The sequence below is a fragment of the Maniola hyperantus genome, chromosome 14, assembly GCF_902806685.2.
Source record: "Maniola hyperantus chromosome 14, iAphHyp1.2, whole genome shotgun sequence".
In the NCBI taxonomy this organism is placed as follows: Eukaryota; Metazoa; Arthropoda; class Insecta; order Lepidoptera; family Nymphalidae; genus Maniola; species Maniola hyperantus.
Window position 1 is genome coordinate 13,208,837 of NC_048549.1, and position 13,740 is coordinate 13,222,576.

The 13,740-nt window shown below is 37.2% G+C and overlaps 1 protein-coding gene across 1 annotated transcript in view; it reads right to left on the minus strand.

Moving 5' to 3' along the window:
* Positions 1-13,740, minus strand: part of LOC117988553 (NEDD4-binding protein 2-like) — a 54,353-nt gene that overhangs the window by 20,250 nt on the left and 20,363 nt on the right.

Consider the following 13,740-nt stretch of genomic DNA (forward strand, 5'->3'; position numbering starts at 1 on the left):
TATCTGTGAACGAGTGTAAGACGCTGTTCGTCTGGTGAGACTTTTACAGAATTACCTATGTCCCTCTCTACCCGCAAGTCCTTGATTAGACACAGAGAGGGACAAGAAATTCTCTAAATAAACCACGCTCGTGATCTGCTACGTGAAATCTCGCAGAACAGAACTAATGAAGCGTACGGAATGGTACGGAATTCGACTAATAACTTTTCATAACGAAGTGTATCTCATATATTTTCTATGATTAGAACGTTTGCTTTAATTCCCTTAATTGTATTAAACGTAGGAAGTTGGTTGTTAGCATGTTAAATCTCCTTGTTAAGATACTAAAAGCGGTCTACTTACGGTATTAATTAAAACGTAAGTATTTACTCGTAAGTAAATATGTGTGCCTTACTTTAAGTTAAGTAATCTAAACGTGTTATTAATTGAAGTTGTTTGGAAGTGTGTAATTTGTTCGTTACGTTATAATTTACACTTGGTAATTAATAAAGTTGCTGTAATAACTTAGTGGTTAGGCATCGGCCTTCTATTCGGGAGATCGGGGGTTCGATCCCGGGCACGCAGCTCTAACTTTTGGGAGCAATTAAATAGAAGGAAAATATGCATGCCTGACAGTTCTTCATTATGTTCTCAAAGGTGAACTCTGAAGGCCGCTAAACTGCACTTGGCCAGTGTGGCAGACTATGGCCTAAGCCCTTAATCCTTCTTATTCTAAGAGCAGATCTATGCTCAGTAATGGTTCGGCATTGGGTTGATCATGATGATCATGATGATGAATCATGAAACGTTAACGGACTTTTAAAAAAACTGACATATTAATAGACGCTTAGAGAGCCTTTGCATTGTTTAAATTTTTAACAATCGATCTACAATACAGTATAACCGATGACTTAGAAGTAAAATATTGGTTACTTTAATCTACCAACAATAATTTGTACGCGTACTTGAAGGAAAAACAGAAAATATAAGATTTTTTATAAAACATAAAACTCTATGCAGGTTTTTATTTTTTATAATATAAAATTTAAATATTATAAGCTCTGAGCCTGTCTGTCGTGGGTATGTATATTTTAACATTCAGAGAAATACGTATTTTCAATACAAAAGTGTTACACAAAATTCTAGTGTAAAGACAGTGCCACATAAGGAACATAAAGAATTTTAACACAGTTTTGTAGACCACAGTTATGTAGGGTGATAACCACAACAAAAATTGGCTTATTTCAGGTCCTAACATTGGGAATTTGTTTTTCGTAAATACAACGTAGGTAGTAATACAACTCAAGTACTAAAATAAAGTTTACTAATAAAATAAAGTGTTTTTTTTGTATAGGGCTAGAATTCATTATTAAAGAGAATAAGTTTAAAAAAATTATTTATTTTTACCATGAACGTCACGCTGTACGGTGAACTTTTTACTTTTTATTTTAGGTCATGCCACAATACTGGCCCTGTAATAAGAAATATACATCGAAACTGATATCTTCTTTTATTTAACTAAGCTTTCTGCAGTTACTTCAAAAACAGTAATTATTCATACAATAAATATGGCCATATCTATGAGCATATTAACCTACGCCGTCGAAAATACGGCCATTTTCCCATTTTTTTACAAAAAGTAAAGAAAATCTGTAACTATTAAATGTTTTTCATACTTTTTTCAGTATTAATATAGTTTAATAGGTACTCTTTGAGATAAATACTCTGACATGCCCTCTAGTCTTCAAACACATGAAAAAAAATAGACACGAAACCTTAAGGTGGCCATATTCGACCCAGGTACCTTATTTTGAATCAATTATTTGATTTTGATTTTGACGACGATTTACAGCAAGTTGTGGCCTCTACCCAAGCTGCCAGAGCATCGGTCACGAGGTCAACTCCATAACTCTCGGCACCTCGTCTGCTGCATGTAAATAAGGGTATATTTCAACTGCTCCTTCGTACTGTTTAGCCGCCGCGCACTGTTCAAGGAAATACCATTATTTCATTTTGTAGGTACCGAGATTGTGCCCATAAATCCGTTTTGAATTCTCGAAATATTCTTTATTCAAATGGATGATACGAGTATTAAACTAAAAAAAAGTGACTGTCATAATGTAAATATACTATACTTACTAGAAATAAATATAAACTTGTAATGCCCGCCTCTAGGCTAAGTAAAGTTAGCAATTTTTATTAAATTTATAGACTAGCGCTTGGCTGCAATCAGACCTGGTGCCAAGTGATGATGCAGCCTAAGATGGAGCGCGCTTGCCTAGAAGGTGCATATATTATTCGCTCTTGACTTGAAGGTATCTAGCCATATTGGAGATGTCTCTCTAAACGTTCAAAGTTTTCATAAAACATCTCTGCGAGCTTATTTGTCATTATTTTATTTTTAATCCAGTGAAGGTTTTCTACGAAAAAATGTTTATTATATCGCTCAGTGAAGCAGCAACCAATGTAAAATGAGCTCAGTGGCTACCAGTCAAACTTTCAGCATTTATAAAATATCGAAGGTCTGGCACGCGCTGGCTCTTAGCCCCTTTTTCACCATTTTTTAATACCAAACTTCATAGTGATCTCTCCATCAAAGCGGATTTCAGAAAGCGCCAATGTTTGAAATTAACCCAAAACACCAAAAATAGCGAGAAAAACCTTTTTAAGGAAGCGACCAGCTCATCTTTATTGGCAAACGAAAATGGCATTTTGAAATTTCCACGAACTTGCGAATGAGTGAATCTTCTTGTAAAAAAAAAACTGGCCAAGTGCGAGTCAGACTCGCGCACTGAGGGTTCCGTGCAACAGTCGTATTTTTTCGTCATTTTTCACGATAATTCAAAAATTATGATGCATAAAAATAAGTAAAAATCTGTTTTAGAATGCACAGGTGAAGCCCAGTCATATGATATACCACTGGATATAGTTATCTTACTTTGAAAATTGAAAATACTAATTATTAGTTCATGACCACAATTTTTTTTTGTGTGATTTAACCACAAATTCTCGGTTTTCAGATTTTAATGTCTGCTATAAGAACTACCTACCTGCCAAATTTCATGATTCTAGGTCAACGGGAAGTACCCTGTAGGTTTCTTGACAGACAGACAGACAACGAAGTGATCCTATAAGGGTTCCGTTTTTCCTTTTGAGGTACGGAACCCGAAAAATTACGTTAACATAATTGAACATACGTTACCACCCGACGGCGCGCGGCGGCTCCGTTTTTGTATGGGTAATTCGATTTAAGAGCGCGATTGTGACCCGTTTCCTGTGAGTTATCTTACTGCCTCATCTTTCATCCAAAAAACAATTTAAGTTTATCTATAGCAGGTCTTTTTATATTGGTGTCCTTTGATAGTTGCTTTGAACGAGCTTGTATGTCAAACATCAAATGTTATTGGCCATTATTGATCGAAACAGATGATTTGACCAATTTATCTAAATATATAAAAGGAAAAGCTACAAAGCCGAAATGCCATTCTAAAGGCCGATGTACATTACTTTTGCCGCGTAGATTCTTTATAATCTAAATATAATAAAAGGAAAAGGTGACTGACTGATCAATTAACGCACAGCTCAAACTACGGGACGGATCGGGCTGAAATTTGGCATGCAGATAGCTATTATGACGTAGGCATCCGCTAAGAAAGGATTTTTGAAAATTCAATCCTAAGGTGGTGAAATAGGGATTTGAAATTTGTGTAGTCCACGCGGATGAAGTCGCGAGCATAAGCTAGTTTATAATATTATAAGCATGATGGTAGATGAAAGAATTATTATAATGTTTTTGTTACTATATGCTTATTTAGCGTAGATTTCTGTTCGAAAATGAGAAACTATAGTCAGCATGGCGAAAAATGTGGAAACTTTTACATTGTTACCTAAAAACAAAACCAATATAAGCTGAACTGTCATAATTTTTTAGTGCTCCTCAACACTGAATTAACGTAGCCGTTGGAAATGAAATAATGCAAAAGTTATGAGACGACGCGCGTGTAAGATTTAAACTCGGTTTTAACCCGTGTTTCGTGTTCTCACGTCATCAGATGGATGTCATCCCTCTGTTTATGACGACATTGTTTATTATATTATTATTAACCATTTACTTTCATAAAAACATCAGAAAGAATTAAGGTTTCTCAATAACTACCTTAAAAATTCGTGCAAGGCGTTGGGCATGATTTCCGGCTGTAAAAAATTTGGTAACCAAAGTTTGCGTACCTTTACATTATTTTGACGAAAATATAATAAAAAGCGGCTCTAGAGAGTAATTTTTAGGGATAGTGTACCAAGACCAAGATTACTGGGGGCATTAGATCAGATAATATTCTATGAAACTATTCATTCTATCACGCACAATGGTCACTTAGTCCAGCTATGTGCTCCTAATAATGTCTAGTTGCGTCCAATGGACTTGTACTTAGACTACTAGGCTTGCGCTTTATAATATAGACTAGACCCCCATAGGAATATTATTAACTAGCTGATGCCCACGACTTCATCCGCGTAGATTTACTTAGGTTATCAAAAATCCCGTAGGAACTCTTTGATTTTCCGAGATAAAAAGTAGCCTTTGTCATTATCCAGGTCTCTAACTATACTTACCTATGCAAAAAATCACGTCGATCTGTTGCTCCACGTTTGTCACGTTGAAGGACAAACCAACAAACAAAACAAACTTTCGCATTTATAATAAGGGTAGTGATTCTACTTTTAAAAGTCAGCTAATTTGACTCTTTGGCTTCTTGTTGAATTATAAAACCCGAAAATTATGTAAAAAATCTCTTAAAAGTTAATTTCATATCATACTCCAAAATTATGTTGTACATTAACCATACCCTTTTCGACAAAGGTACTAACCGATGAAAATGACCATCTTAAATACCAGTCATGATATTAAATGAGATTTACGACCTGCAGCTAGTTTATGGTAGTGCAGGCGAACCCGGGGGAAAGGTATTAGCCTTGATTAACGTCATCAGCGAATTTTACGTCTTTAGAGTTCGGTAGGGCTAACTGATAAACAGGAATTTATTGAATGAAATATTGTATGGGAGTTTAGGGAGGGGATTGTATGAGAATTTAAAATTATTTAGAAATTTCCTTCAAGTGTAGGTGAAACACTATAAAAATTATAAAATATTATAGTAAAAAGCAAGTATGTCATTTCTCGTTCAGAGAGCTGCATTGTAATATGGGCCTTTGAAAGTAGTTTCGATAACTGCAAAAAGATGTCGCTACTAGATGGCAGAAACAGTCGCTTCAGTAGGTACTGAGTGAGCATACACATTACAAATTTCGTCACTGGCAGTAAGCGGGCTGTAGCTTAGTGGTTAGAGCGTCGGGCGCGATCCCAGGAGACGCGGGTTCGATTTCTGCCGGTTCGCAATTTTTGATGTGTATTTAAAATTATTTAGAAATTTCCTTCAAGTGTAGGTGAAACACTATAAAAATTATAAAATATTGTATGGGAGTTAATCATGTATAGTACGCTACAGGTTGAGATGACAATCGGGGACGGACCGTCCCGTACACCCGCACAGCCCCCACACTAACCAGTGCGGGCGGGCGCGGGTGACGTGCGTGCGCGCGGGGTGTTCTAGTTCCCTCGTTCCCCTTCCCTCATACCCCGATTGCCATCTCGACTTGTCGCGAACTATACCTACTGAAATATTGTAGACGTCGTCATCAATCAATATATGTCCACAGCTGGACATAGGTCTCTTGTAAGGGCTTCAACACACCACAGTCTTGCACCGTCTGTATCCAGTGGCGCCGCCTACCTGTGACTCGTTTTATGTTATCTATTCGTCAACCTAGTCGAGGGTCGAACTATGGCACATAGCTCGAAGAATTACTACGATCATTACCACTTCAGCTTCGCATCCCATTGAGGTCAATGACTTCTATGTATACTACAAGTCATTGATTATGTTATATGGATTACTCTGGTTCTTCTACAGATCTGAACATCTGAAATCTGCAATAAGCGTAAGCTAGTCCTAAATTATTTTGATATAGGTAGATACTTATTGCTTTTAATTATACGGAAATTCCAAGAAAGATAAAAGAGCTCACACTTGACCGTAATTTCAGCTCATAACGGTGATTGCGTCAGAAAACGTAACGAGCTGGTAAAGTATCGCGTACACTACCACGAAAATTTGCGATGAGCGAATACTTCGTGCAAGCATACCTACATATAACATTTTAATTTTTAACATCCATCCATACTACGCGAAAGTTGTCTGTCTATTTGCTAGCTTTCACCCTCTGCCATCCTGATTGCCGTCTCAACCTGTCGCGTACTATACATCTTTGCATGAACCTCATTCAATTTGCGCTTCTTGCCTTAATGCGTTTATTGATTTAAGTTCCCGTGTGATTTTTTTTTTCATTTTTGTTCCACTTTTACGGGTTCCGATTTCGATACTTTTTACTAAATGTTTTACGAAAAATTTTTATATTAAAAATTGATTTTTTAAGAAAAATAATCAGCTCTTGCTAGCTATATTTCAATACCTATATCTTTCTTCGAAAAGTTTTATGGCTAGTAATTTTTTTTACCTCTAGAACGGCTTTATTGAAATAAAAGCATTTAAGTATTTTTCATAATAATTGTATGTAGGTAGGCTGTATAATTGAGTTTGTTTTAATAAATTGACTGATCAATGTTCAAAATTCGTTCGCCTTAGTCTACCACGCTGATCAAGTGCTGATTGGCATACTTCACACACCTCTATGTACATTATGCAGAACTTTCAGGCAGGTTTGAAAAAAAAATATATCTTAGATATGAAGCTTACTAACTCATCTCACCGTGTGAAAACTAGTAGCGAAATACATTTCTAAGAATAATCATGTTATTTTCTAAGTAACGATTCTATTCTATTCTTTGAATACATGACTTTATGATAAATGATCGGTCGAGTAATGTTATAGCATCAAGTCTTGTTAGCTAGCTGACACCTGAAGCGGTAAAATAAAAAAATCTAGAGCATAATGGACAAGAGCTGAATTGCACTTGTGATACTTTGGAACAAAAAGCCTCAAACGAGCCTATTCTTAAGGTATCCTCTCACGAACATTAATTACACGAGCAACACTTTCTACTAATTCGCACTGTACCAATTATTATTATTGTATAGAGCCTACGCTGCACAGGCATACATGATACCTTTTGAGGCGGTAAATGTATCTTGATTTATTATTACTTTGTAATTACAATTTTGGTACATGAAAAAATAAACTTATTTAGAAGATATAATGTGTACAGTACTTTATTTTTACTTGTTATATTCCTTCGGTTCAAGCCTCGTATTTTTAACAGAAAACGTTTTATCAACTGCAAATAAAATGTTCAATATTTTTGATTTAATATACCAGAATCTTGGTTCGTTTCTCAAAGCTTGAATAATAAAGTTGATAAGAAGATCAGCTCACAGTTGTAGGTGATCACTATTTTATTGATCGAATTGCAGAAACAAAAAATATCCCAAGTTTCGTTACAGCACATCACATGAATCATTTTAAAGTAAGCACAGATTAAAATTAAACTGATTACTCACTTGTGGCAGACGTGATCTGGAGAAGATACCATGTACCGGTAAACAGGTAAGCGCAGTGTAGGAGGACCTCCGCTGGACCGATGACCTGAAGAAGGTAGCGCGAAGCGGGTGGATGAGAAAGGTGGGGGACCGTGTTTCATGGCGCGCTCTTGAAAAGGCTTATGCCCAGCAGTGGACGCATAGCAGTGTGATGGATTGGATTGTATAATCTGTCACGGAGTTTTACCGCACGTGGTATCAATTCGTGGTCGCGCCTTTTCAGCTTACCGGTACATGGTCTCCACAACCGATTCGTGTTTTCACGCATCGTGAGACGTCAACAATAGACGTATGTTGCTTTGTCACGGTTTTTAACTGATATACTCATAATTGGCGCAACAAAGATTTTTTGTTATACGTACTGGTATAGCATTGAATAAAATTGACAGAGTGTTTTACATGTTATTGAATAGATTCTTATTTATTTGAGGATGGTAAGATATCCTAAGTACAGTGGAATATTCCATGTAATTTTATTTAGAACTCCTTGATGGATATTGCCGTGGTAGCCTAGTGGTTAAGACCTTCGCCTCCTATTCGAGAGGTTGGAGGTTCGATCCCGGGCACGCAACTCTAATTTTTCGGAGTTATTATAATATATAACTTGCACTAATGGTTAAGGAAAACCTCGTGAGGAAATTTGCAAGCCTGAGATCTGAGATTTATATGTATGATAGGTAATGTTCTTGGAAGTGTGTACAAGTCTGCCAGTACACACTGGGCTAGCGTGGCGGACTATAGCCTAAACTGAATTCTGAGAGGAGACCCGTGCTCAATAGTGAATTGACGATGGGTTGAGATGACGGTATACCTATTTTTTAAATTGAAATACATAAATATATTATTATGTTGTTGCGGTGTTTTTGATGCCACTTGAAAAGGGCCGGGCGAAATATTAATTTACAAAACATAAATAAGAAATCACCTCGATATATACAATAAATTGTATTGACAGACCATCGGCTTCAGAATCAAGAATTAATTACAATTATTTGCGAAATCAATTTAAATCGATTACCGCCATTGCATCTTTATGAGTTTTAATCAAAAATAAATAAAAATTATTGTTACAGCCGATTTTCGGGAGTTATGTCCCGTATAACATTTCACAATCAAGGTATCATTCGATACTTTAATTTCTCTTTTGGTATCGATTCGTTGCGGAGCGATTTATGGGCTGAAATCACATAATTAAAAAGTCAAGTAATAAAATCGATTTTTTGTGACCTACAGTATTTTTATCGGTGGATGAATTCGTTTTTCATTGATCAATTCAAATTTTTGAATGTTAGTGAAAAAAAAATGTGTCTGCTAGCTTTTCACGGCTCATCGGTTTAACAAATTTTGACAAAATTTGGTACAGAGATAGCATCCATCTCGGGGAAGAACATTATGTTACTTTTGTCCCGGAAATCCCAGGGGTATAAAAAAAACCATTATCCTCTTGGAAGTCGCTGCCATCATCTAGTAAGTAAAGTAAGCCTCAATATTTCAACGGTTACAGGAGCGGACTGAGTTCTGAAAGGTCGGCGGTTCAAACCACCCGTTGCATTTCGTACCTATTCCTAGTACAAGCTTAACAAGAGCATTCAGAGTGCAATCAAATATAGGGTAGGCTGCCCAATAACAAAACATTGGGTGGCTGTGGCCATGGGGCGCATAGAGCTGCCACTGTAGGCCATTTTATTTATTCTTTTTAGTACTAACATTACTAACATAGAAATAAGGAAATTATGTTACTAACACACTAACTCTAGTAAATATAATGTTTGTAATAAAAATATGTACTCTGGATGTCTGAAATAAAAGATTATTTATTTTATTTATTTTTAACGCTTAGTTGGAGGGGACAGGGGAATAAAATAAAATAATGTTCTTCAAAAAAAAATCTAATGCCTCTAAAATTGCGTGTTTCATTTGAGGAGGCAATAATAATTACCTTAATATTTAAGATCCTCGTAACAAGCCCAAATTGGGAGTACCCATACACTTGACATTAAATTCATTGCCCTTAAACACCCGTATTTCTGAGTGTCGGATAAAATCACAAACTGATACGGTTATGCTCAAATTAAGCAATAACACTTAGTTTTACTGAGACGGTCAATTCGATGTTCTCATGTAGTGGACATAAAATTTTATATTTTGTAGCGAGCTTGGTTTGAGTTAAAAGCGACAAGCGGTTTGATTACGCATGCTGTGAGACGTTTTTATTAGTCTTACATGTAGGAACTTCAAAAATTTAAGAAACTATACACGAAATTTATTCGATTATGTACAAAACTTGTCTAAAACAAGTTTCAATTTTAAAAAATACAAGTAACACGACTGCCCTGCCAAAAATCAAACTTGAATTTTTTGTCACATTTGAAAATATTTAGGCAGTTGTGTGATAAATAAATAGACCATGCATTGTCTCTTAATTCCCACAGATATATAACATTCAGTCACAGTAGAATTTTGCAGGCTAAAATATCTTCACAGAAGATAATATAATTCCCGCTTTACTCACACTCTAAACCACACCTATTCAGCCCAAAGCATAGATATTGTGAAATACAACATTGTGAAATATCCATCTCCGGAGTCCTGATAAAGCTATTGAGCCTGAACCTCAAAAAATGGATAAAAAAGAGAGCTGTCAGTTTAACTGCATACTATTAATGTCTCTTAGGAAACTCGTTCTCTTATCTATACTTTTAGTTTAATATTAGGTATAATACATTAGGTCCTTAGTTTTAGAAAACTTGTAACTACCTTCTGCAATACAGGATTTTCTTAGTGCAGAGGGTAGGAAACTCGTTCTGGTGTTTAAATTCAAAATTCAAATTAATAATTATTCCGAATAAAAAAAATACCTTTACGTCCTTGCAAAATTATCTGCGCAGAAGTTTTCTATTTCCGCTTAACTTACATCTTTGGACCACACACCATACAGCCCAAAGCGCGCGTCGTTACTCGCCATTAATATGCTACCGAAGGATCGCGTATGCTTAAGCAAATTAACTGCCATAAAACGTTAACGTTAACTCCTCTCGCATCGTGTAAAGTAGACATTACAATATTGTGAAATACCCATCTCGGTGTCTTGATAAAGCTATCGGGCGTTTTCTTTTTTTTTAAATTGGATAAAAAGAGAGCTCTCAGTTGAACAGCATACTTTTTATATTTTTACCCGACTACGGCAAAGCCTAAAGCGTTATGATTTTGGCAGTCTATGTATGTGTGTTTGTAGGTATCTATGTGTGTTCCACTGTAGCGCCGAGACTACTGGGCCGATTTTGATGAATGAGGTGTCAATTGATTCGTTGTTAGAGCTAGCGCGCACTACGGTAAATTTGCGTGCGTTTTTTTCCCCGCAAAATCTGTGAACTATAGAACTATGTAGAAGAGCGTGCACTGCGGAATTAATTCCACACCGGATTTTCATACATTTAAAATCAAATTTACGGATTTTAAAACGCATCGCAACTCGCCGCAACGTGGTGCACCCGGACTATACGAGCTAGCTCTTATAGTCCGGGTGACATAGGCATAAAATTGATCTGACGGATGTTAGATCCAATAAAGGGGGGGGGGACGACATTTTTTTTGCTATTGTATCGAGTGGGATGTCAAATGAAAGAGAAAAAATACTGAGTTCATTCTTGTAAATCCAGTAGTTATTAGTGGGAGGTCCCGGGTTCGATTCCTGGCAGGGGTTTGGAACTTTATAATATCTAGATTTCTGGTCTGGTCTGGTGGGAGGCTTTGGCGGTAGCCAAAAGCGGTGCCCCTACCAACCAAAGCATGGGTTTAATAAAAACTGCCATACTACTTACAAGTTAGCCCGCTTCCATCTTAGACTGCATCATCACTTACCACCAGGTGAGATTGCAGTCAAGGGCTAACTTGTAAATGAATTAAAAAAAACCCGTTATACCCACACCTCAGTAGGTACCGAAGATCCTAATACCTTGAAGATACTCATCGTTCATTAGGTTTATTGAAAAATACGTCAATTTAAGTAGAACTAATGTCGTGCTTGTAAAATCGATCTCGGTTTCGTGAGTCAGCCGTTACAATTAGGGCTTGGACAAAGTATCAGCGGCAATCTATTACTCTTTAGACAGTTAATCCATACTAATATTATAAATGCGAAAGTGTGTCTGTCTGTCTGCTAGCTTTTCACGGCTCAACCGTTCAACTGATTTTGACGAAATTTGGTACAGAGGTAGCTTGCAACCCGGGGAAGGACATAGGCTACTTTTTATCCCGGAAAATTTAGGAGTTCTCACAGGATTTTTAAAAACCTAAATCCACGCGTACGAAGTCGCGGGCATCAGCTAGTACCAAATAATTTTAAATACATATCAAAAATTGCGGAACGGCAGGAATCGAACCCGCGTCTCCTGGGATCGCAACCGACGCTCTGACCACTAAGCTACGGTTTGCTTGTTGCCAGTGACGGTATATATGGTCACTCAGTACTGAAACGAATGTTTTTTTTTTTTTTTTTTTGATATTTCAAAGCCATATGCAATCAGTCATTGGATGGACTTTTATCAGATTTTTATGCGTGCATTCAAGGTTGAGAGAAGGTCACTCGATCAAGAAACTCTTCTCATAATGCTTTCGCTGGCTTTAATGTGTACTTGACAGTTCTTCTACTGTGACTCTTTTCAGCCTACTAACTCTGCTGCATGTGGTAAGTGACACTGCCAGACTATTTGCATGGACTTCAAGCCTGGCCTTGTGTTTCTTTGCATTAATATTTATTTCTTCTTTAATTGTGGGCATTGCAAGATAGAAACGAATGTTAATTGCGAGTGTTGCGTCACTGGCAGCAAGCGAACCTCAGGCTAAGCGATCAGAGCGTCGGGACGGGGAACGTGGAGAGGGAATCGCCTTCCCTGCGCGCCTTGGCCCTCGGGAGGACCTGTAAGTGATGCCCACGGGGCGGTCCGTCCCTCACAATAGGAGTCCAACATAACCACCGTACTCCCCCGTGACCGGTGGTATCCATGATGGATTTTCCTCTCGAAAAAAAAGGATCAAAACTTAAAATCAATCTAATATTCCGCCCTCTGTTTGTCCGATGTATGGCGGTATATAAATAAATCAGCGGATGTCCAAAGTATCGGATGATAATCATAAGCGGGGAGGGATAGCGGCGCGGCGTGATCGCCCTAAACTGGATGCGCCAGTTATTTGTTCCCACGGGGACGAGGATGTTAGAAAATAGATTTGCACAGATTTTCGCTTAGTTTTCAATGCTTCTTTTCAGCATTTTCTGTTTAAAATTGAATTTAATCAGTACTCTTATTATATAATGCGAAAGTGTGTTTGTTTATTGGTTTGTCCTTCAATCACGTCGCAATGGAGCAACTGATTGACGTGATTTTTTGCATGGGTAATCTCCTAGAAACCTCTGATGACCTCGCTCGCTATTGGCTACAATATATTGTTGCAACAAAATACCATAAATTCACAACTATTGCGATTGTAATAATGCTTGATGCAGTTTTCCCGCAATCGAGCAGCAGGATCAAACAGAGAGTTTCTTCACTCCAGTTCACTTTGGCTGTACAGTACGCGGCAGAAAGTAATGTACATCGGCCTTTAGAATGACATTATTTCGTTTTGTAGAGCGTTGTCTCTGTCACTCATACCTACCTATATGACGTTTTGTCGGTCTCAGCGACAGAGAAAACGCTCTACAAATCTGCTATCTAATTCTTAACGTCGATGTACATTACTTTCTGTCGCGTATTGTACGTTGATATGTCAGTATCTCCTTTTAGATTAAGTTTTTAACCGACTTCAAAAAAGGAGGGGGTTCTCAATACGTCCGAATCTTTTTTTATTGTTAATGTGCTGTACTATCTTCTCTATATATAAAAATGAATCGCTGAATGTGTTGGTGATCGCAAATCTCGAGAACAGCTGAACCGATTTCGCTAATTCTTTTTCATAATATTCCTTGAAGTACGGGGATGGTTGTTACGGTGAGAAAAATTTAAAAAATTGCCTGAAAAAGAATCGACTGTTAGGCGGTACGAAGTTCGCCGGGGCAGCTAGTGTTTATTAGATTTAACACCTTATGTACCTACACACATTATGCCAATAAAGAATTGTATTGTCTAAATATATAAAAGGAAAAGGTGAC